Source organism: Myotis myotis, unplaced genomic scaffold (assembly GCF_014108235.1).
Source record: "Myotis myotis isolate mMyoMyo1 unplaced genomic scaffold, mMyoMyo1.p scaffold_m19_p_10, whole genome shotgun sequence".
Classification (NCBI taxonomy): Eukaryota; Metazoa; Chordata; class Mammalia; order Chiroptera; family Vespertilionidae; genus Myotis; species Myotis myotis.
Window position 1 is genome coordinate 7,390,027 of NW_023416314.1, and position 25,457 is coordinate 7,415,483.

At 47.3% G+C, this 25,457-nt stretch overlaps 1 protein-coding gene across 2 annotated transcripts in view; it reads right to left on the reverse strand.

Annotated features, from left to right (window-relative positions):
* The window catches only part of DRD2 (dopamine receptor D2), a 64,169-nt gene extending 55,606 nt beyond the window's left edge, over positions 1 to 8,563 (reverse strand). For both annotated transcript variants that reach the window (XM_036324409.1, XM_036324408.1), the window contains exon 1: positions 8,239 to 8,563. The gene's annotated coding sequence lies outside the window, so the exon portion shown is untranslated. The remainder of the gene's footprint in view (positions 1 to 8,238) is intronic.
* Between the last annotated feature and the right edge of the window lie 16,894 nt (positions 8,564 to 25,457).

The window sequence follows — 25,457 nt, forward strand, 5'->3', positions numbered from 1 at the left end:
GGAGTCAACTGATTGATGTTTTTCTCTCACAATGATGTTTCTCTCTCTCTCAAATCAATTTAGGAAACCAATATCCTTGGGTGAGGATAAAATAGAAAAAAGATGGTTATATAAGAAAGAAGCACAAGAGTTGTCATAAGGCAGTAACTGCAGTACTTCCTACTTCTGTGAGCCTGAGCAAGTTTCACCTAAACTCTCTGAGCCTCAATGGCCACATCTGCAAAATGGGGGCTATGATAGGGGTTGTAATGACCAAAGGAGATAGTGTATGTGAAAGTGATTTACAAATCAAAGAGATTACTATTGCCTCATGGGTTTTGAAAATTAAAAGGGAGTTCCGCATGCAGAGTGCTATTATTGTTCCATAGGGAATAAGAATTAAAATGCTTTAAAATGCATGCAGACCCATGATGCCCTCTGCCTGAATGCTCTTCCCTCTGAGAGCTCTGTACAGCTCATTCTCACACAGCCTCTAAGTCTTTCCTCAAATGTCACTTTCTCACTGAGATCCATCCCACCCACCCTATTTAATAACGCAAACGTCCTCTCTTTCACCCTCAGCCCTCCACATCATCTAACTCTAATAGATGTTTTGCTTTCCCAAATACTATTATACTAATATACTCCCAACTAATATACTCAGTGATTATTTTTATATTTATTTTTACCACTAGAATTTAAATTCCCAGAAAGCAGGGATCTTTGTTTTGTTTACTGACAAATTTGCAACCAAGATGAATGCCTACTATATAGTTGGTGCTCAATAATATTTATTCAATTAAATAATTAAAAGCAAGATGCATATTGAATGGTTAGCATGCCAGAAGACATTCAGAGAAGAGTGAGTACAAGAAAGAAGAATACAGAAATCAGTAGCCTCGTCTGGAAAGATGTTGGCTGAGACGTTCATGAGCATAGTGTGTGAAACATAGTTACATACTATTGTAAAATAAATTATCCCAAACCAAGTCTCTTAAAACAACAAAAATTTAGGGTTAGGAATTCGAACAGCTCAGTTGGGTGGTACTGGCTCTGGGTCTCTCAAAAGGTTGTAGCTAAGACCTTAGTGGTGGTCACAAGGCTTGTCCAGGGAGGAAAGATATGCTCCCAAGATGGTCCATTCACGTGGCCATTGGTAGGAGATCCCAGTTACTTGCAGTGCAGACCGTTCTACAGAACTGCTTGAGTTTCTTCATGACATGGCAGCTGTCTTTCCCAGAATGAGAGATCCAAGAAAGAACTGGGTGGAAGTCATGATATCCTCTATGACTTATCTTCAGAAGTCACCATCTGTCATTTAGGCATTATTGTACACAGGTCTTCCCTGTTTAATGTAGAAGGAGGTGAGGAGAGTCGTGGTCCATCTTGGAGGCTGGCCACCACAAAATACAACTCAGGAAGGATTCAGAATGTGTGGAAGGCAGCATGGCTGTCTGGAAAGCAGTCTTCACCTCCCATCACCTCCCTCCAGCTCTCCAGAGAAGACTGGTCAAAGGGTAGACTTTGTGCCATTAGTCATCCAGAGTGACGCAGGCCTTCAGCTATGTGTATAATGTATATCGCCCAAGGAAAGACGTGTATAGAAATATCTTTGTTTCTCGGGGAGGAGGTGGGGCTGACATCCTCTTCTTGGGACCCTGGGTGCTAGTTTCTGCTTGTCAATACACTGCTCTTGTTGACTCTGCCATAATGAATGTAAGAACTGAGGGAGCTCTGAGTCCAAGAAGGAATAACCACATGACCCGAGGAAGATGGCCAGGAAACAGAACACCTGCCAGACCTTCAGGAATCTCCCACCTTCACTGAACAGCAAGCCTTATTGAGTGGTCAGAAGCAGCTGCATCAATTAAGAACGAGTCCTCCTCAAAGGAGGACTCACAGGGAAAGAAAAAGGTGAAAGTCATGAATAACTTTCAGAGTAGAGGAGTCCTAGAAACGATTGTGTTACATCCCTTTCTCAGGCAGGACCATACTTCATCCCCCCAAAATAGGTGGCATTTACTCCTGCCATCAATGGTCCCAAAAGCTTTGGGGATCTTCTCAGTGTGAGGTTCTTTGGCCCTTTCTACAGGGGGAGAAGACAGAAGTCTCCCAATCCTTGTGCACCCGTATGTTCTCCTTCTTTTTCATTTTAATAAAACGTGGCCTGTGCAGAGTACAGCACAGCATGTGTCAATGCCAATCAAGAAGGCTCCAACCCTGAGGAAGTAGATGGAGGAACTGGAAAACCAGGAAGAAAAAAAATGAGGCTGTGCAAAGCCATCCCCATTAAGACCAATATCTCTTCTTGGCTTGCATGTGGTAAGATGGGAGTTCAGCTGAACCTAATTCAAAGAGATGACAGGCAACCTGAACCCCTCTCACCCGAGATGAGTAAGAGCTTCTGACAGGTGAGTACCAAAGAGTCATGGTGCAGATAAGGGGAGAGTGTAATAAATGTAAGCTTGAATCCTGTGAAAGTTTTAGAAATGTGCTAAACTTCAGAGATGTAAAATCAGGTGCTGAACTAGTGCAAGAGGAAAACAGTTAAAAATGTTCCCTCTGGAATTTCTTAATAACCATAATTAGCGTTAACATTTATGAGGTGCTTAGCCAGGGACTCTCACATCTCTTGTATCTATTGGCTTAATACAATAACACAATGAAGTAAGTATTACCATCCCCACTTATAGATGAGAAACCCAACATGATAGGGGTTAACCAACTTGCTTAAGGTAGCAAACTGGTAAATATTAAAGTTGGGATTCAGATTCTGGCCATCTAACTCCAGAGCCCACAGGCTTAACTATCTTTCTGAGTTGTGTTTAAATAAGGGACTGAATGCTGGTAAATGTCATTTATAAAACTCGTGGTGAGGTTAGAAGTCTGCTAGCTTAGTTGGCCCTGCCTCCCTCCTGTTCCTGCCTCCCTCCCTCCCCTCTGTGCACACTGCTTGCTGAGGTTCTTCCCAGTGCATTTCTTCCAAAGGTGCCCAGATCCAGGTATAGAACCACACGTCTTAGATGGTCCTCAACTTTAAGAATCTCGAGAAGTGTGTTTCATCCATCCTTCCCCCTCTGCTGTCTCCTCCTCCTTTCCTGGTATCACATGCAAAGTTCACTGTCACTTCAGTGTTTCAAAGAATGTTCCTTCTTATCCCTATTCTTCTCCCTTTATTATTCTGGGTGCCAGTTACACAGGTCAGAGAGCTATTGCTTTAGCATCAGTCTGACTGTGACTCACCCTGCATTTAGCCCTGTGGCCTTGTGCAAGCCACTTACCTCTCGAAGCCCATGCTTCTTCCTGTGTAAAGTGGGGATAATAATGGTGCCTACATAGAGTTGTTGCAGGATCAAGAGTTGAAATAAAAAGCACATTTCAAGTGCTCAGCACAGTACCCTCCCCATAGCAAGTGCATGTTGAGATGGTGAGACCAGTGATGGAGGGACTGGTGAGCAGGACCACTTGTCAAAAGCAGCCCTTCTAAGGAAGTCTGTGAGCAAACCACTTTCCCAGACCAAGAGTTCCTGGAGAACTGCTAGTGATATTGCTGCCTGGGGTAGCAGGAAGAAGAGGAGGCAATTACACAGCGCGTAACAAAAACAACTTCATTTCTATCGCCTTTCCCTGCTGGGCCACTTGGAATCCAAGCAATAACAGCAAAGTGGGGTAGGGACAAGAAGCCCCGTGACCAATGGACAGGCCTCAGGACTCACTCAGGCTCCCCACCATCTTCAGGGGGTGTCCTTGGGGCCATGGCTGCTGTTTGGCACACTGAGCTGCACCTAGAGTTGGAGGTCAGGGCTGGCGGGGGCCTATGGACAGGACCCCAGGAGCTAATACTGCTTAACCTCACTCACCATCCTGTCTGGGAGCAGGCTGGCATGACTTACAGGGCTCCAGGGAAAGCCTGGTGCTCCCTGTATCCCCTCCCCATCACTGCAGAAAGCAAAGAGTTTGCCATCTCCTCCTAGGAAAAGCAAAGATCCCTATAGGTGCCATCAGATGACAAAGTTGCCTAAACTGCACTAAGCCAATGCCTTATACGTGCATACATACCTAACATCAACCACTTACTTACAAGGCCTCCAAGAGTCCACCTCTCAGCTCCCACCCTCATACACTGCCCACACTCTCTCAGATGCCCTGTGGCCTCTGGGTCTCAGACCCTGGGGCACTGTAGCAGCACAGCCTCTTCCATCCAGAGAGTGGGGAGTCCCCAGTGTGTCACCTCTGGCTCTTCTCTGTACACTGGAGCCAGCAGGGGCCTCTGCTCCTCCACAGAGAAACATTCCCATGTCTCCTAGGGAGAGAAGAGGCTGCACCCTCCCAGGGGACATCCCAGCTTCCAAGGGTGTTGATTTAACCCATTTATCAAATTGAGGTGAAAGGAGAAAGAAGGGGAATGTGTGCAGATCAGAAGGACAAGTTCTCTCCTTTCTCTGGACCCAAAAAGGAACAAACCAAGTGGCTAATCTTATAGTTCTATTCCTCTACCCACAGTACTGACACTATAATCAAGCTATTTTCCAAGCCTGTGCATTTAGATAATGTGATTCTATTGTTTAAAACAATAAAAAAGAAATCTTCAAATACGTTGGTGGTGGCTACAGGTAAGAGGCAGGATGTATTAACATTGGATTCCAACACTATTAGAGTAATTTAAAAGGCTGGAGATATCTGGCTCTTGCCCAGCACTGGCGAATAAGCCACCTGCACACCCTGAGTGGCTCCATTTAGCATCCTGGAGAGCTAGAGAGCTCATACATAACCCCAAGGCCAAATCATTGGTCCTCCCAGGCCCATAAGATGCCCTGTGGAGGTGGGGGAGGGAAATGTCATGCTGGGGTTCAGCTAAATGAGAGGCCACATCCATGGGAGGGCATCTGCTAGGGAGCGGAACCAAACTGTGCCCTTCCTTCTGTATGTGGTTTACAAGCACTTCCTAGATGCAAAATGCTCTCTTGCTAAGCAGAGCTCCTGATGGGATGGAGAAGCTTTGGTTGTCGAGCCCAATCCTGGAGCTCTGGAACTAGAAAGAGTATGCCACTCCTTTTTGGAAGAACTTGAATAACAGGAGAGAGACCACCATATTTCTGGACTAAAGGAAAAGCTTCCCTGTTTAGGGTCTGGGGTATCCAGGATGACCTCTGAGGAAGACAAATAATCTAAGATAACTACGGAGTCCCAGTAACTACAACTGACCAGGCAGCCATTCTAAGTTATTTTCAAGACCTCAACTCTTAGGTTAGTTACTATGACCTGTGACACACAATCTGGTGCTTGGGGTCCTGGCGTTATAAAACCTCAACTTTGATTCTGCCTTCCCTTCCTAGGGAGTAAGGAAGGCAGAAACACTCACTGCTGGAGATGCATAGGCATTAAGCCCTGAGGGAGAAAGAAATGCAGGGGGGCAGGTCAGAAAATATGAGTCACTGGAAAAGGTGGGGTTAGCTCAAGGAGTCTCATCATTCTCATTCTCTACCCCCCTGCCCATGCCATCTGCACAGCCTGCTTCTTCAACACTCAAACGAGACCTTCCATTTGTAGGGGAGATGGAGACAGCTGTTTCCAGGCTGAGCCCACATGCTTTTCCCCTTACACATGTTTGTTTGCTCAGAGAACGGTGATCTCAGGCCTATCTAAATTCAGCAGATCAATCCCTGGTATATATGAGGTCATATTTTTTATGAGCCCCTGAGCTTCCTTTGTTTTCTCTGGTTTAGAAAGAGAAACAGGAGGGTTTCTATCAAGTCCAGACTTGCCTGCATCATTGCATGTTCTAGACAAATGTAATGTAACCTTGCATGTGAAGGTAGAAGACTGACTATCCCACAAGCAAAGTTATTGGACTTATTCACTCCTATGAGCTTCCTAGCTTATAGATCAAATCAATGCAGTCAATATGTCACTGCCAACAGAGCACGAGTGGCTACCAGCCCTGGGGAACATAACGTGCTACTAAGCTGCACTAATCACTCCTTGGTATTTCAGGAGCAGTTGAGTTAGCAAATCACAGCACGTACAAAATGAAAGACAATTCCCTCAGAAGGGGAGGGTAGGTGGAACATAGCAGGTTGGCCCCAGACAGGGACAGGTCAATCTGAAGCCATACTGGAGATCCTTAGAGAAGTAAAAAAAAAAAAAAAAAAAAAAAAAAAAAAAAAAAAAAAAAAAAAAAAAAAATCTGTTTTAAAAAGAAGAAAGGTCCAGGAAAATCCTGGGGGAGAGGAGATTGGGCTGCACCCTTTATTGCAGCAAAGGGATTTAATCAGGGGGGTGGTCCCTCCATCAACAACAGTCTCACACCTAAAGCAAGGAGGTCAATGAAAGACCGTAATCATGTTCCTTCCAGTCAACGGAGTTAGAACTTTTATGAGAGGTGATTTCTTAACCCAATGTACTTATGAGTCACCCAGATCACCCAGATATAGAATTAATATATACAGCACATCCCTGGGCCTCAGCTTGAGATTCTCATTCAGCAGTTCTTCCGGGAAGAACCAAAAAATATGCATCTTAACCAGGTTCCCAGGTGATTTAGATGCAGGGAGTTCATTAAAACAAACAAAAAAATCACCTTGGAGAAATGCCCTAGACCTCTACAGTAAATCAGAACACACACACACACACACACACACACACACACACACACACACACCCCGCCCCCATTACCAGGCACCTCTCATCCCCAGGCTGTGCAGGAAAGGTAGAAGAAATTCAGAATGCTCTTCAAGGGAACAAGCTGGGGCTACCACCACCCTTACTTTACTCTAAGTCTAACCCTCTTCCTTGTCAGATTTGATTTCAGAGATAGCATCACACCACCACCCCTGATCACATGCCAGGAATTTTGAACACTAAGCAGAGAGGTCAAAGGCAGGGGACTGGGACCCAGCAAACCACTCACTGATTCTCTTGCAATTGGTCACATTTATCGTGGCCTCGCTCTCTCTGCCCACCTTCACCAAACAGCAGGAAGGAGGAGAAAGATGAGAAGAATGATTTCTTTTTCAAGTGGTCCTAATTCCGCAGGATGAATCAGGGATGCGCAGAGTATTGGCATCGTCCAAAAAACGGAGAATCACTGAAAATCTAGTTTCTGGGGAGGATCTAAGATTAGCCTGAAAGGTTTGTAGCCTGGTCACAATCCATAAGTAGTTGGATCCGCAGAAGAAACTGCAAAGATCCACCAAGTGTCTTGCACCCCACCAACCTCAGGAGCCTCCAGCACAAAAAGTACTGGGGTGCCAGGTGGGGCAACAGGGACTCGCTCAGACAGCTTCCCTGTGGCTGAGACAAGGACCTGTCCCCACGGAGCTGCAGTGCTGTGACTTGTGTCCAGGACGAAACCTGTTGTGTACATGCACACGCAGCTTCTTGCCTCCGCTCTTCAAGAGGAAGAGGAACCGCGCAAGGGCTGCCAGCCTCAGACAGGGAGAGGGACAGGCTCTGTCTGGCGCTCAGAGCTGCCTGCCTCCTTCCTCCGCACCCCATCCTACCTGGCCCTTGGTCCATTCCAGAGTCAGACAGTCCCTCTCCGCTACTGCCCCACCATCGTACCGGTTCTCAAGTCTAGATGGGTCTGAAACCCCAGCCTCCCTCCTCAACTGGATCTCAAACAGGGAGATGGCTAAGGAAAGCGTTGATTCAGGACCAAGGACAGCGGCACATTAGAAAGCGGAAGAGTAAAGCCAGAACCCGCCTCTCCCCAGCCCTGGGCTCCGGTCCTTAGAAACTGAAAAGTCTCAGGTCGCACCAATGCAGCCTTGCAAAAATAACCCTTCTCCTCCCGTGGCGGTCGGAACCTCTGGCCAGGCGCCCTGGGGTTCCGGGCTCAGGCGCAGGGATGAAAGTGCCCTCTGGAGATCGCCGACAGGCGGCCGCCCTCTGAAGCTGCGGCTCCGTGGGGCTCGCTCCGGGTGCTCCTCGGGGAAGCTGCCCGAGTCCCGCCCGCTCGTGCCTGGGGCGATTCCCGCTCGGGCGGCGCGAAAGATGCCGAGAGGAAGGGAGAGGGGACGGCAGCCGCTGCATTCCCGTTGCCCCCCGCCGCCACCCCCACCCCCACCCCCGCTCCCGGCAAGCGGCGCGAAGAAAAGTCCGTGGAGAGCCCTACGGCAGGCGGAGCAGTCCCGGGCAGACCGCGCCAGAGTAGCCAAACTTCTGGCCCGGCTGCACCGGCCTCCCAGCTCCCTCCTCCACCCCCTGCGACCGGACTCGGCCTGGGGCCGCCGGTCACTCCATCCTGCTGGCGCTTACCTTCAAGCCATAGGGCGCACTGGGGCAGAGACGGAGCGGGCGCAGGCTGCTCGAGGCTTCCGTCTCCCGCCGCATCCACCCTCGGCCGCCCCTCCGGCAGCCGTCTGGGCCGCCGCTTTCCTCGGCGGGTCCCCGGCTCCCGGCCCCTCCGCGCCGATCAGTGCCCCGGCGGGCAGCCGCTGGCTGGGCTCCGGCCTTCGGGAGCAGTGGACCGGCCGCGGCGGGGCGGGGCACCGGTTTGGGCGTGCGGCGCAGGACCAGGCGTGGAGGCCGCGCGGTGCGCGCCGAGGGCCGCCAGCTCCGGCTCTGATCCTAGACAGCTCCGCTGCGCCCGTGCGCCGGGAACGCGGGAGGGCGGGGCGGGGCCGCCGGGGCCACGGGTGCCCTGAGCCCCGCCCCTGGGACAGGCCCCGCCTTGCCCTACTGTGCGCCGGAGTCCAGGCTCCCAGTGCCAGAGCTCCTTGGGAGCGGCTTAGGGTCGGGGCAGCAGTCTTTCCTGGCTTTGGGACAGGTCGGAACCAGGCAGGAACTGAGCGGTCGCCTACACATTGCGCTCCCCCCACACCCTGTATATATGCGGGGCTGCTGTGAGAAGTGGCTTCAGCGCCGGCTTATCCGTTTCCTCCTTTGAAAAGTCGGAGAACAAGGACTGGTGGGGCCCGGGAGGCACCACCATCCAGGGAGTCACGGGAGAGGAGGGTCCCAAGGTCCGTTTTCTTTTTTTATATAGAAAGTCTTTTTTTTTTCTAGTAATGTACTTACTTTTTTCCCCTTTCTTTTTTTATAATATATTTTTATTGATTTCAAAGAGGAAGGGAGGAGAGAGAAATATCAATGATGAGAGAGAATCATTGATCAGCTGCCTCCTGCACGCCCCAAACGGGGGATCAAGCCTGTAACCTGAGCATGTGCCCTGACTGGAATCAAACCGCGACCTCCTGGTTCATAGGTCATCACTCAACCACTGAGCCATGCTGGCTGGGCCAAGGTCCGTTTTCTGACCTCTGCTCTTGGAAACCCTGTGGTCAACTCCCTTTTGTTGCTTGATTCTTCCTGGCGAAAGCCTGCTTGGAGCTGACCTAAAATAAAAATTCAAAAAGGGGGCTCTGGGGTTCCAGCTCAACTTTGACTCCAAATGGAGGCGGGGGTGGGGAGGAGAGGAGATTGTAGTGTCCTCTGCCCAGGGTCCTTTGGGCTACAGAAAAATCTCCTTCCTCTCCTATTACCCCCCCTCCCCCGCCCCCATTCCCTTTCTTCTTTAGGAATTAGTATAGACTGCCCTCCCTCTGCTGGGCTCTATGTCAGATTCTGGGATCACAGAGAGGAATAAAACCAGGCCCTTGCTCTGATGTCCTGCCAATCCAGAGTGGAGACCTGCAGGAAATAGTGTAACATAGCACAGCACCTATGGCTCAAACAGGTGCTGAGGAGCACAGACCAAGGAAACCTCACAGGGGGCTGCCCGTTGGAGAAGCCCAGTTCCACAGGGGAGAGGCAGCACTGCATTCCAGGCACAGGGAGCAGCATGGGAGAAGGACTGACCTTGCATGCCAGGGAGTCAGTCCACTAGGCTGGAGTCAAGCCACTCTAGGCCACAAAGATTAAGTTTGCATTTCCTCCATTGAGCCACACAATTATGGAAAATTGAGTTGGAAAGGGCCTTAGCATTCATCTAATTTCCACTTTGATTGCTCTAGAAGGGGGAACCAAGGCCCAGAGAATTGGAATGACCTTCCAGATCCCACAGAGATCAGCACTGGACCATTTGCCCAAGCAAAGACCAGCACTTCTCTCAAATGCAGCATCTTTGGAGGAAGCTGAAGCAGGAGTAAGTGGACATAGTGTTCCTCTTCCCCTACCCCTTGCCTTTGGAACTATGGTGTGGATCCGGACTGTCCCCCACGCCCCCCGCCCCCTCCAGCCCCCGCAAGCTTCATAGGGGGATTTTACAACAATCAGGAATCCTAACATGTTGACTTATTTGCTTTCAAAGCAATGAAACATTACAGACATAGTTGAAACGCCAGTGCTCCTCCTCATCTACTTAGGCCATTCTTTCCAGGTTTAATCCACTTAAGGAGGATTTGGTGCCTTCTAGCTCAGCACCTCCGCATGGGGTCCAGGGCAGAGCCACCCAGCATGGAGGCTACCCCTCTTCTGACTAGTCAGAGGACTTGGATTGGTGTCCTGCTTCTGTCACCTGCCAGTTGTGTGACCTTGGCTAAATTGTTTAATCTCTCTGAGCCTCAGATTCCCCGTCTTTTAATTGGGTTTAAAAATACCTTTCTTTCTGGCTTCACTGAAGGTAATAGATGAGGAAGTGTTAGACAATTGTAGCCTGGCTGCTCCGAGGGGGGGTGGGGGGCAGGGGGGAGGGTAGCTTGCCCATTCAGGTCTCAGAAGAGAGAGCAAGATGTTACCTCCGTGGGCTCTACCGACCCAAGAACACTGTGTCTCCGTGCTGCCTTTTTAACCCGATCTTGCAGGGCTGAGTGGATTGCAAGCCGGCTGTGAGGGGCACGGAGGGACCTTTAGTGTTCAATTAGCAAACGCCTCACTCTTTAAACAAGCAAGACAGCGAATGAATTCACTGGCTGGTGACAGGGAGCGTCTGCAGAGAGCAGGCAACTGCACCAGAGCTCCCGGCTTCCCGGGCAGGCAGGGCCCTCTAGAGGTCATTCGGTGCCTCCCAGCCTCCAGGCAGAACTGCACTGGGTCCAAGTAGGCCGGGTTGGACCAGGGTGTGATTTTTCCTGATAGCTTTTCTCTTTGAGTTTCTCATCTGTATGTCCCAGAGTATGTGTCTGAATTTTTATTACTATCCTCTGTGTTGTTGAAAGTGGTGAGAAATGATTAGTAATGGGTATTAGGGATAGAAGATGGTTCGAGGCAGGCGGGAGTTTTCTTGGGCTGTGGAAATGAGGAAAAAAGAATTGAGCCAACAGAGAATAAGGCATATCTAGAACTTCCTTTTGTGCTCCAAGAACTGCCTCCAAGCTGGGCAGCGAGGTATGGCTGGAGCTTGTCAAAATCTGATGTACCCACAGAGGGGGAGACACAGGCTGTCACAGCCCTCCCTCTGGAGGTCACTCCACAGAAAAGAGGGGAAGTGCCCTGGTTGGAGGGGTCAGAAGCAGAGCAGGATGAGGGAAGCAGCGCCATCCAAGGCAGGACTCTGTTCAAGTCCAAACTCCACAACCTGGAAAGTTCTGTCTCCGAGCCCATTTCCTCAGTTGTACAATGGAAATAGAGACCCACACAGCTGGGTTATCATGAAGTTTAAGGGCATTTTGTGCATTTTCCCCTCTTACAGAAAGCTTCAGCTGGAGGAGCGCTGAGGGAAACGCAGACACCCTCTCTGTTGTGTTCCAAGTCCGGGCTCCAAACCTACTTTGTGGATGAAAACTGAGCCCCTACTTTCAAGCTCTGGGGATCTTTTTTTCTCCTCCTCTGACTTTTGCCATTTTGTTCTTATCCCATTTGCAAATGACTCTGAGAACGCTAAGGTGGCAGACCTGAGCCAGAGCAGGTGTGGACAAAGGCAAATGAACATGTACTTCTTATACTTTATTATTTCTATCAAAGTGCAGAAAACCATCGAGAGATGCAGAATTCGTGGTTACTGATGTTGCTGAGAGAGCCACAGCACGTCAGAATAATCTAGTGACGGACTGAAGGTAGGTTAGGCTAGTCCTCTCGAAGGAGGGGTCGGGAAAGGGAGGATCCTTTTAAAAAGATTGAGGGTCAGGGTACTCTCTCTGACCACGACTGAAGAGTGGAGAGAGTTACCTGATAGCTTTGACATCGGCCCGTGCAATCGCCCTTAGAGAATGACTCCTCACTGGTAGGCCCTAATGCGCTGCCATTACATGTGAAAGGGACATGTGTAGGTGTTCCTCCATCCTCCTAGTTTGGAACAATAAAGAATACAGGTGTGACCCACTTTATGAAAATTCTATTATACAATTCTTCAGAGTTACAAAACAGAAAAATTAAAGCGCAGTCTTATAAATTTATTTAATTGCTTGATCAGAAGAGATCATAAAAATATACACTTTGTTTGCACATCCATGTTCATAGCACCCAGGTTCACAATAACCAAAAGGTAGAAGCAACCCAAGTGTCCACCAATGGACAAATGGATAAACAAAGTGTGGCATATACATACAAGGGGATCTCATTCAGCTTTTAAAAGGAATGATAGCTGTCACATGCTGCAAGATGGATGAACTTGAGGACATTATGCCCAGTGAAATAATCCAGTCACAAAAGGCCAAGTACTGTATGATTCCACCTACATGAAGTACCTGGGAAAGCCAGAGAGTGGAGTGGGGCTGCCCAGGGCTGGAAGGAAGGGTGAATGGGGAGTTAATGTCTAGAAGGTATAGAGTTTCAGTTTGGGAAAATGGAAAAGTTTTGGAGATGATGGTGATGATGGTTGCACAACAATGTGAATGTACTTAATGCCCCTGATCTGTACACTTAAAAGGGTTAAGAGTGTAAGTTATATCATGTGTATTTTACTACAACACAAATGTATCAACCTTGGTTCCAGTCGCCACTGCATTTGCCATATATGTGAAAACAAAAGAGAACATCTTGGCGATTACTAGGCAAGTAGGTGGAAAAGTGGTTGAATTTAGAAAACAGTCAACATATATAACTTCTGAGTTGTATTTAGTAGAGTATGATCAATATGTGCTGCCTAGGATTTTTTCAGCCCTGTCTATGGCTAATAAAGCAACTTCTCATCTGTGGTCCCATTTACTTCCAATAGCCTGGGGGGTCAAGAATGTCATTAATTTGGGAGAGCACTGGGAAGGTTATTAAAGGGCTCCCCCTCCCAGAAGATGGGACCACAATGAAACCAGGCTGTTTTTGATGGTCTGCAAGTGCAAGGACCATTCGGCCACTCGGGTTGGAATGGAGTTGTGCAGTTCAGAGAAAGCGCTCACTGGTGAAGAAAGGCTCAACCCAAGCTTCCTTTCTTGAGGGTGAGCAAGTCAGGACCAGATTCTGTAAACCAGCCAGCAGCACCTGGATTCTTTCCCTCACAGCCTGCTCCTCCGCATGCGTTCCCCATCGCTAGGACTGTCCCAGTTGCTCACATCTTTGCTGCCTCCAACGCAGTTAGGTACCAGTCAGAGATCCTGGATGTAAGAAACGATCTGGGCAGTTTGGGCAGAAAAGGAATTCACTGAAAGTGTTTTCATAGCGTACAGAGTGGCAGGGAGGGTTAGAGAACCAGTCTTGTAAAGCAGGAACAAAGAGTCTGATGCTGTTAGGACTTCACCAAGTCAAGCCCACGCAGCACTCCAGCGAGAACTTGGTTGTTGCAGGCAAAGGCAGGGCACCAGGCGGCATGGCCACCACTGCTGGCATCAGCTGGTGGCACCCCCCTGGAGCTCTGTTATGCTGCTTCTGGGAACTGAAAGTTGTGGCTACTTGTGCTGCCTCCAGAGTAGCTGCTCTGCTGTCCCTGCTTTCCTGACTCACCAGCACTTGAGTGAAAACCTGGGGTATCTGCTTCTCCCTGAACTAACCGAGAAAGAGCCACACAGCGAGGAGTTCCCAGCTTAGGAAGGAATGAAGGCTGCAGAATCAAACAAAAACAATACCTCACTACATCCAGATCCGAAAGGAAAAAAATCATTCAAACCCTTCCATTCCACTTTCTGAACACCACAGACCTGTCCTCTCTCCACCCTCACTGCCACCACTCCAATCCCGTTCACCATCATCGGTCTCCATCATTGTCTCAGGCAGATAATGGCGCTCCTCCCTGTCTCCTACCTCCAGCTCACCTTCCACACAAGAACGTTTCTAATACAAAATCTGATTGTGTCACCCCTGCTTAAAACCCTCCAAAGCCTTTCCGTTGCCTTTGAGATAAACTCTAATCTTGTTAAAATGGATTAAATGTCTGCCACATCTGTCCCTTTCTTCTCTCAGCCCATCTCTGCTAGTGTCCCCTCTGCAGTGAATGAATCAATAAATGATTAAATGAGTTTGGAAAGGGTCCCAGAGATGACGCTACTCCAGCGTTTCCCAAATGTCAATCCTTGGATTGGATGCAATAGGAACTCCTGGAAAAACTAAGAAAAAGATACAGATTTGGGAGCCCCATGCCAGATCTGCTAGGTCAGAATTTAGGGGGCAGCGCTTAGAGTTCTCTATTTCTAAAAGCTTGATTGACCAGTGGTTCAGAGCCCCAGCCAGGTGGGGAAAACCTAACCTAACCCATAGCTCTCATTTTACATATGTGGGGTGAGACCCAGAGCGGTTAAAGACTCAGTGCATATAAATCAAGTTTGGTGGTATAATGATGCAAAACTGTGAGCAAAGTTAATGTGACACATTTAGTGGTGTTCATATCATTATTGTGCCACATGGTAATTAGGCATCAATAGTGGGTAAGTTATCCAGAGGGAGGACTATTATTACAGTTATAGAAACCAAGAATTTTGGGTCAACTTGGGAGGAGGGAAAGGAGCCAGTGGAAAAGATGGGCATGCTGTTCTGAGGCCCCATAGAGGGCCTCCAGGTCTGCCGTCTGGGCTCCAACAAGCCTGATGAGAGGGAGGTCTGCCCGAAGCCTTGGAGCGTCAGGTGGGAGCTGCCTCCAATGCAGGTTGGCCCTTATATAAAGCTGGGGGAAGACAAAACAGCGCCCAGCCCCATTTTCCAGGGAGGGAGGGACTGGACTGGGGGCGGGGGGGGCGGGGGGCAGCGTGGGAAAGGGGAGGAAAAGAAATTGTAGAAGGACTTGGGTCCTTCCACTGTAGGAACAAACTGAAGGGTGGTATTTAAAGAAATCCCCTCTAATTTCAAAAAGAATCATCTTCCTCACACATTGTGCCCATTGTGCTGTGGATACAGGTTCCAGGCCCACCCTCAGGGCTGTGTCCCACCTGCACCCTTTGTCTGAAATGCCTGACCGTGGCCTCCACATCTCTATAGGTCTGACTCCCACTGATCTTTCCAGATCCAGCTCAAATAGTTGTGCTCCATAGGCCTTTCTTTCTTTCTTTTTTTTTAATAAATCTTTATAGTTCAGATTATTACAGTTGTTCCTCTTTTTTCCCCCCATAGCTCCCCTCCACCCAGTTCCCACCCCACCCTCTGCCCTTACCCCCCCCCCCACTGTCCTCATCCATAGGTGTACAATTTTTGTCCAGTCTCTTCCCACACCCCCCACACCCCTTTCCCCCCAAGAATTGTCAGTCCACTCCCTTTCTATGCCCCTGATTCTATTATATTCACCAGTTTACTCTGTTCATCCGATTTTTTATTCACTAGATTGTTAGATTCACTTGTTGATAGATATGTATTTGTTGTTCATAATTTTTATCTTTACCTTTTTCTTCTTCCTCTTCCTAGAGATTACCTTTCAGCACTTCATATAATACTGGTTGGTGGTGATGAACTCCTTTAGCTTTTCCTTATCAGTGAAGCTCTTTATCTGACCTTCAATTCTGAATGATAGCTTTGCTGGATAAAGTAATCTTGGTTGTAAGTTCTTGGCATTCATCACTTTGAATATTTCTTGCCACTCCCTTCTGGCCTGCATAGTTTCTGCTGAGAAATCAGCTGACAATCATATGGGTACTCCCTTGTAGGTAACTGACTTTTTTTCTCTTGCTGCTTTTAAGATTTTCTCTTTGTCTTTTGCCCTTGGCATTTTAACTATGATGTGTCTTGGTGTGGTCTTCTTTGGATTCCTTTTGTTTGGGGTTCTCTGTACTTCCTGGACTTGTAAGTCCATTTCTTTCACCAGATAGGGGAAGTTTTCTGTCATTATTTCTTCAAATGGGTTTTCAATATCTTGCTCTCTCTCTCTCTTCTTCTGGCACCCCTATAATTTGGATGTTGGGATGCTTGAAGTTGTCCCAGAGGCTCCTTACACTATCTTGATATTTTTGGATTATTTTTGCTTTTCCGGTTGGGTGTTTTTTACTTCTTCGTATTTCAAATCTTTGACTTGATTCTTGGGATCTCCTTGTCTGCTGTTGGATCTCTGTATATTATTTTTTATTTCAGTCAGTGTATGCTTAATTTCTAGTTGGTCCTTTTTCATATCCTCGAGGGTCTCACTAAATTTATCTGTGGTTTCTAGAAAATTCTTGAAAAACCTTATAACCGTGGTTTTGAACTCTATATCCAGTAGTTTTCTTTCCTCCATTTCTGTCATTTGTGATCTGTTTCTTTGTCTCTGCATTTTTTATGCTTCCCTGTGTTGATAGAGTGTCCTATAGGGCCCAGTGGCTCAGCCTCCCCAATTACCTGGGGTGGACACTCTTGGTGCACCCCATTGTGGGCTGTGTGCACAGTCTTTTTGTAGTTAAGCCTTGATTGTTTTAGGTATCACTGGGAGGAATTGACCACCAGGCCAATTGGCTGTGAGAATCAGCTGTGTCTACAGTGGGAGAACTTCTGTGCTGAAGACACCCTTCTGGGGCAAGACTTGCTTCAGTGTGGCTTTGGTGCTCACTGAGTCTGCCCCCTGAGTGTGTCGCTTATGGATCTGAGGAGTTGTAATCTGGATTGTCCCAATCTGACCACTGGGTACACAGGCTCTTGGATCTCTAAGTAGGTGATAATTTAGCCTCTGCCTGAGGCTATCCAGCAGGAGCTATGGAGAGATCTGCAGGGGTTTTGGGTTTGGAGGTGCCCAGATGAGGCCCAGCTGTGAAGCAATGCAAGCTGCGTGGGACTTGGGCCTTCTTTTGGATGTTCTGGGTCTTTCTGACCCAATTGCATTTTGTTAGGTAATTTTAGATCTCAAAGGGCCAGCCCATTCATATGCAAAAGCCTCTTCACACAGCTTGAGAGGGGCAGGGTCTCAGGGAATCAACAGGGCTGAGCAAACAGCTATGGCTGATCCTCAGTCCTGCCCTAAGAGGCCCTGGGTCTCAGTGTCCTGTCTCAGTGTCCCGTGGTAATCGCTGCAAGCATCTCTGAGAGAAAGCCGCCCTCGAGTTCTACCAGATGCCAGACAGTCCAGTTTCTCCCCGTATGAGTCTGGGTCCCCAGAGACTCACCCGGAACTGGAGTCAGGGCCACTGGGAGCTTCTGCCTCCCTCCTGATTGCAAAAGACACCGGCGTCTTCTGTTTCCAGCCCCTTTCCACGCGCGCTCGAGCCTCCATACCTCTGCGCTTTACTTCTGCACCTACTCTGAGTCTCAGTGTGCTTTTCTCTTTCCTTCTAGTTGTAGAATTTCCACTCAGTCAGCCTTCCTGTGGTTCTGGATGATGTCTGTTTTGTCTTTTAGTTGTATTTTTGAAGTGGTTGTGCAAGGCAGCAATTTCAGGTGTTTACCTATGCCACCATCTTGGTTTTTCCATAGGCCTTTCTTGATTTCCCACACCCGACCCAGATATAATACCCTTCCCCAGTCTTAATAAAGTCATGCTCCTCTTTGTGGCATCCATGGCTTCATTATTTGTATTCTTCTCTTACTTTTTGAGTAAAAAGCGATCTCCTCTGTCTCACAGTTCTCCTCCCCAGTCCCCTGCACAAAACCTATCACAAGGTAGACTTTCAACAAATGTTTTCTAAATCTCCCCAATTAGTAATCCATCTGGTTTACTCCCAACTTAGAGTGAGTTGGTTTATTTCAACTGCTTTCCAGTTTCCTAGCTTAGAGGCTCTAGTAGTATAGACATTTTGATGGGGGAGAGACAGGGAAAGTTATAGGCAGGGAAGAGAGAGGTCCTGGTGTCCAGAATCTGGACAAAGGGGTGTGTGGATGGGTGGGCCAAACTGTGTCAGGGCTTTTGAGAGAATAGTTGGGTGTTGTTAGATATCTTGACACTGAGGCACCAGGATATAGGAAGAAGCAGAAGGGAGGGAGGGAGGGAAGGAGAAGGAGGAGAAGAAGGAGGAGGAGGAGGAGGAGGAGGAGGAGGAGGAGGAGGAGGAGGAGAAGGAGAAGGAGGAGGGTAGTGATGAGACCAAAGCATAACTGGTCCCTCTTTATACTTTGACAGACTCTTGTTTTGAGCATAGTCCCTTCTCTTCCACAAAGAGATAGTATAGAAAGGAGCCATCCACCAGTTATATAACGCCAACTGAGTTCCTGGCCAGCTTGGGCTAGAGGAGAAAAGCACACAAGGCCAGGAGCAGGAACTTCCTTCTCTATGTTCCTGACCTTCCCACAGAGTCAGGAGACTGGCTTTCCTATTTGAACCTCCTTCCCCCAGTTTGATCACATAGTTGCTACAGGGGTCTGTGCTGGGAAGGCCAAACTCATGAAGGGCTCCAAAAGTTATATGTTATTGCCTGACTTTGTGACCTTGAACAAGTTGCTTAAGTCTTAGTTTCCATATCTGTGAAATTGACATAACAATTTTTTTTTTAAAGTCATTGTGAGGATTAAATGTGATTCTCTCTATGGAATGCCTGGCCATGGGAAGTGCCACATAACTGATATTGACTCCTCTTAGTGATGTGCTTGACCTCTGAGGCAGGTAGACTCATCTCCCACACAGTCCTAGGATCACCTATGACTGACACAGGCGGGAGCAAGAGTCTCAGTTTCTGGGCCTTGCCCTTTGGGAACTTCCAATCTGGACAGAAAGAGGACACAGACCAAGTGCACAGTTGCATAGTCATGCGCTGCTTTCAATGGAAAACTCTTCCTCTCATAGTTGGATAACTCACGGCAACCAATCTATGAGGTCATCTGACTTCTAAAGTTCTTTCTCAACTGAGACAATAATGATGATCTGGACCAATTAGATTTTCTCTATTAGGAATCTAAATTATGAGATTCTTTAGAGAGAATATTTTCATTGGTATTAGGAGCAGAAATTGATGCAAGCAGAGACCATGAGCAACCATAAGTAAGTGATATTTATGCATAAACTAAATTATAAGTAAGCAAAAGGTATGAGTACAGTGAGGGGTTTGGTCTACTGCGTGAGAAGTAGATAAACACAAAGAAGCAGACATGTGGAGTAGAAAACACTTCAGTGAAGATGAGAACTGCTATGGGTAACAATCTATCCTGATCACTAGAGCCACATGGGATTGACTCAGTCTTCCGGTTTTGATCTCTGCAAAATCCAGTTAAACTTCAGTTCCTGTTCTTCTTCAAGGTTCTTCTTGCTTGGTAACCATGAGGCCTGACTATGGTTGAGATTTCTAACTGCCTTGTTTCCATGCTCCTCCTTATCATACTTCTTTCCTCATTCAAAACATATGTATATACTGACTCCAGGTGACCCAAGAAAGCCTCCAGTCCCTTCCATCAGTAGAGCCTAATATACCCACCCTGAACTAGGACCTGGTTCTGAACAATGGTTTCCTTCCTTCTCCCTAAAACCCAGGCCCTAAACTGCTGCCAAGATCTGGTGCTCTAAGCTAGGATACATGACTTGCTAACCTCTATAACTTAGGGCTCTTTTTAGACCTCCCCCACATCCATCAACCCAAGGTCAAGACCTGGAAAGGGTAAATGAGATAACAGGACACTAGCACTCTAGAGGGGCATGCAGAGATCTACTTAAATCTGATAGGAGACTGAAATCAAAGGCAGGAGAAGACCTTGCAGTTCCTGCTGGCTACTTCCTGGTCTTCTTCCATCCACACCCCTAACTGTCCCTTCTCTGCTTGGCTCCAGCTCCATGGCTCCTCTCCATTCTTCCCGAAGATGATCATTGCCCTCAGGACTCTTGGCACCTAGGCTATTCTGAACCCCACCTTCCTTTTTGGTATGGACAGTCCCCTCCTCCCCTCAAATTAAAACAGAATAAATGGTCATATTTCAACTTTAGAAAACCCAACACAACCTACATGGACAATAATGAAAAGGTCAAGAAAGACACATTCTGTTTGTCTAGCACACATTCTTCATCCTAGGGCTACCAAAGCCTCACCTCAGGTCACCTTGGCTGGCTCACCTGGGCTGATATAGGTTTGAATTTGTATCCAGGTTGAGCCTGATCCAGGGATTCTTGGTTGCTGCCACACTTGGCTTCCTTGCCTCTCTTTCATGGGGCCTCCCTCCAAACATGGCTGGATCACTTTTTGACACATTAGCCACTCTCGTCACTGTAGGTCCTGGCCCCTGGACCTCTTTATACAGGTTCATTGTCATTGCCTTTCTCTATTAGGTCAGTTTCTAAGATGTTGAGAAACCTACCCTTGCCCCTGACCCAAGTCTAAACGTGTTGATCACTATTTTTGAAAGAAGGACACAAATGCTTCCCTGGGGCTTACTGTGCTTGTGGCACTGTGGTTCACACTTTGACATTTATTTAATCCTCACAAGCCTTCAAATTTCACAGATGGTGAAGTGAGCTCAGGAACTGCTTGAAGAGGGAGAACCAGCATGCAGAGCTAGGTACCTCAAACTCAAGCCCAGTTCTTTGTCATTCACGTGTTCCTGCATCATCTACACCAGGATGGCCAAGACTGACTTAGGGGTGGCTTGCAGTGCTGTGGTGAGGAGGATTATGAGGCTGCATCTGTGATCAGGGGGAGAGAGTATCATGATAAATTAGAGATGTCTGCTATGGGGACAACTACAGGGAGTGACAGGCAGTACATTTGCCATGTATTTGCTGCCCTTGGACCAAGTCATTCTTGTGGCAGCCACATGGTCTTAGCAGCAGGCACCATCATGGCCAGAACCTCTCTGCTTTACATCAGTCTCCCACCATATGGAGGAATACGCCTCCTCTCAACCGGGATTCAAGTATCAACTCTGCTACTTACTAGCCACATGATCTTAGGCCAGTTACTGCACTTCTTTGAGCTTCAATTTCTTTGTCAGTATAATACTTAACTTCATGAGGATTTAGTACGTATGAATTGGCATAATGTTTGTAGAGTTCCTGGTATAATGCTTTACACACAATAAGCATCTAACAAATAGTAGCAGCAATAAATGTTGTTGTTGGCCATCATTCTTTTAAGGCCTATTGCCCACACTGTTGTACACACTAATTTTCTGTTTCTATGACTTGCCAAGGTAAGAAGTTCCCAGTCTTCCCAGTTGGCTCACACTCTTCTTCAAGTGCCATAGGATATGTGACAGTCAGTACTGCTCTGTGTTCACCATGAAGTCCCATTACTCTCCAGTCTACTGTTGGACGTTTCAAATCCTTTCTCTGGGCTCCCCCTTGTTAGTGTGATTATATGTCCTAATTGTTTCATTAAGCTTTTTCATGGAGATGCTAGTACTTAAATACCTGGTGGAACATGGAAGCTAATTGTCATCTTAATTGGAGAGGATGACCTGGTAAATAATATGTGTAATTTAATTATCAAGGTAAACTCCATAAAGATTAATGAGAAATCAAAACTCATAATCAAAGGTTTTGAAATTTCTGGGCAGGTAATTCCCAAGTTTGGAAGGAACAGGGGTCAGATTATTGTGGCATCGCAGGCTACTGACCTTTTCCCTGGCCAGGACCAGAAAATAAGAGCTGCAGCTCTTTCCAGTGGAGAAGAAGGTGGCTCATGGGCCCACTGCTTTCTTCTGATATAATTGCTTTTATTAAGCATTTCTTAACGCCTTGTGCTTTTCTAGTGAGTTAGGATTGCCTCATCCTCCAGGAACATCTAACTGTTTTCCCCACGTGGTGGGAGTCCTAGCAACTAAGTCTCCTGGCTTTGGATTCCCTCTTTCCAGAAACACCTGGCACCTTCTTTCCCCAAGAGGCCCAGGTGAGCCTCACACACATGATGTCTTTCCCCTGGCATGTGCCTGCTCTCCCACTGCTGTGGGCTTCCTCCCCTGCAGAACCAACTCTTCAGTAAACAAACTTCCTGTTTCCCCAGACTCTTCAATGCATATCTCTTTCTCTCTCGCGCTAACTGGAACTTGGCTCTTCCCCAAAAACGTTACTTCCCCTGCAGGCTTCTGTATTAGGAACTGCTCTTTCTTCCATAACCCAGAAATGTCTGTCAGAAGTTGTCTTACTCCATGCTCCCTGATACTGCTTTCAGAAAAGGTGCCTCCGATCCCATGCAAAACCCTGCCTCCCTGAGGCTTGTGTCCCAACCTCTCCTTAACCCTGCCTTCTCCAGGTTCCCTGCGACATCCATCCTCACCTTGCTGCTCCCCCCTGGGTAATTCTATCATCTGCATGACCACCAACCCAAGTCCTGGGTCTCCCAGTGCCTCCATCACCTTAGCTTTAGTCACCTTCCCCTCCTCTCCACTTCAGCTATTCATGGCCACAGCCTGAGCCTGGCCAGCAGCTTGAACCGCTCCACTATAATGATATGAATTTCAAGGGACTTGCCCTCTTATCTTATCATCTCTTACTGAGCTACTTGTACCACATTTTATCTCCGGCTTCATCAGCTCCTCTTGTTCCCTGTACTGGCTCACCTATTGGTCTTCACTTTATTTTCATTCTTCTCTTTCTAGCCTGGGCTCCCTGGTTTATCATTTGCACTATTCCATTGCCAATATTTTATTCTCTTGCATTCCTCAATTCTCAAATTACCCACCTCATTGGTTATTTCCAGTTTCTCTCTCTCTCTCTCTCTCTCTCTCTCTCTCTCTCTCTCTCTCTCTCTCTCTCTCTCTCCTTCTCCATTGTTAGCTCACAATTCTTTCTTGGTCCCATCTTTGCCATGGTTCACTGTGGGCAGAGTGTTTTTCCCTGATCTATCGATGCTGAGATTGAGATCACCATGTGACTTGTTTTGGATAATGGAATGTGGACAGAAGTGACAACGTGCCTGTTCTGAGCCAAGGCCTTAAGAGCTCTTGCATGTTTCTGATCCTCCCTCTTCAGCCTGGGCCAACACCATGAGAGGCACCTGCGCTGGCTAGCCCACTGGCCCAAGGAGGATGAAAGGCACATGGAGCAGACCCAGATATGCAGACGTGCAACATGTTGCCAAGCCCACCTGCAGACACATGAGTGAATCAAATAACTGTTTGTTCTCACTGGAAGCCACTGAAACTGGGGGTTGCTTCTTATGCAACATTATTACAGCCACATTTGACTAATGCAGTCTCCCTTATCTTAATCTCCTTCCTTTCAGATATTTCCCATCAATATTTAAATATATTGAAGTCTCTCCCATCTTACAAAATAAACACCCAATCCCACCGGTGTCCTCTTCTAGCCATTGCCCTTCTCCGCCATTCCCTTCTTAAGTAAGATTCTTGAAGAAGTAACTCTTCTCACTGTCTCCAGGACTCACCTCCCATTCTTGCTTCCTTTTCCTGTAGTCTGGCTCTGTTCCCACTGCTCCCTGAAACTGTTCTTGCCAGAGTCACCATTGTTCAGCAAATCCTTACTGAGCACTGACTCTATGCTCTGGCTGGACATTGGGGTACAAATATGAAAGTTGGGCATGGAGCTCATGGGCTGGGGGCACATAGACAAGTTGCAAGGCGATTACCGCCCAGTGTAATTAGAGCTGTGCGGGGGTTATGAAGAGAGCACGTGGGAGGGTGCAAAACCAGACCTGGAGGTCAGGGAAGTAGCTCTGCAGGAGATGACATCAAATTGGAAAAATAACAAATGGGAGGACTTAGCCAGGCAAGGAAGGGGAGGAAGTTCCAACTAATTGGGGAAAATGTGGTATTTTTAAAGGTACAAATCCCATCAAATCGCTGCCTTGTTTAAAGTCTTCAAAAGTCCCCTTTGTATCCATGCAATCAAAAAAGGGCAGGCTCTCGTTCATCATTTTGTCCCCACAGGCTCACAGTAAGAATTTGACAAATATTTTGGTAATACAAAAGAAATAACAAGACATTCATAGGTGAAACATAAGAGGCACAGTTTGCTAAGTTCTCTAGAAGGCTACTGTTGACTACTGAATGCTGTAACAAGACTAGCATTCATGTGATGTCTAGTTTACTGTTGACTGCATGGTTGGGGCTTAATGAATGCTTGTTGAGTACACATATGTTTGGTAATTTAAGGGACCTAAATTATAATATGTTGTAACCCTCACATCTAAGAGAGAAAATAAAACAATTTCTTAAAGATCAAGTAAATTTCCCAAGATCACCCAACTAGCAAGTCATGAGTGTCAGTTGGATGTCAGGGCTTCCAGTGACAAAGTCTGTGCTCTTCCCATGAAACAAGTACAGGCCATTTTCATGTAAATTGTAGCATTGGGGAGGGCTTTTCACAGGTGAGACATAAGCTGGGCTGTGACGGGCCAGTAGGCCAACAGTGGTTCAGAGGAGGAATTCTTGCTCAGAGGACCTGCATGAACACAGGAGCGGAAAAGGTGACAGAAGGGAGATTGGCGAGCTTCAGACACAGGGCTGGTGGACTCCCATCCGAGGGGCAGCTTGAGTTCACAGCTGACCCTGAAGAGCTCCACTCAGACCCTAATATTTGAGCATCACATGGTTTCTGATTACACACATCCCAGGCAAAAAGGAAACATGATCACTAACACAAGGATTGTCATCAAAGAGGAGACAGTACATCACAGCTGTGCAAGCCTCCATAAGACATTGGTATATACTCATGATGCTAGATATGTGTGTGCAGGTTCCGAAGTGGGCCACCCACCAGGACCAACAAAAGCTGCCTGTTTCCTAGACAGAGCTGTGTGAACCACTGGAATTGGTAAGGCTGTGAGTGAACTTAAGTGTCGTTATAAGCTAATCTGCTTGCAAATTCTTCAATGAGCATAAAGTCTGTTATGCAAGATGATTAAATTCTAGAATCCACTGTGCAATATCATGCCTGTGGTTAACACTGTACTGTGCACTTAAAATTTTGTTAAGGGAACAGATTTCATGTTGTGTTTCACATACACACACACACACACACACACACACACACACACACCACAAAAAGGCACAAGGAACCTTTTGGAGGTGATGGATATATTTATTACCTTGACAGTTTCATGGGTATAAGCTCATGTTCAAACTCATCACATTATGTGCATTAAATACATGCAATGTTTTGTATATGAATTATACCTCAAAAAAGAAAAAGAAACTTGAGAATGTAGCTTTATTATACAAAGACCAAAACTGAGGTAGAGGCAGAATTGGAGACATCCCTGAGACGCCGGTGCTGCCTGGCCCGCACCCTGCCATGGTGGGACTGTGCATGTGGTGCACAGTCGGATGTGCACTAAGGTTGAAGCTCATAAATGTTAAAATCGATATTCCACGTCAGTTGCATTTACACAGACTTCCCCTTCTCAATTTTGAATAATTTCTTTGTTTAACCAAGATTTTCCTGTCACTAGGATTTTAAGCTTACATTTCAG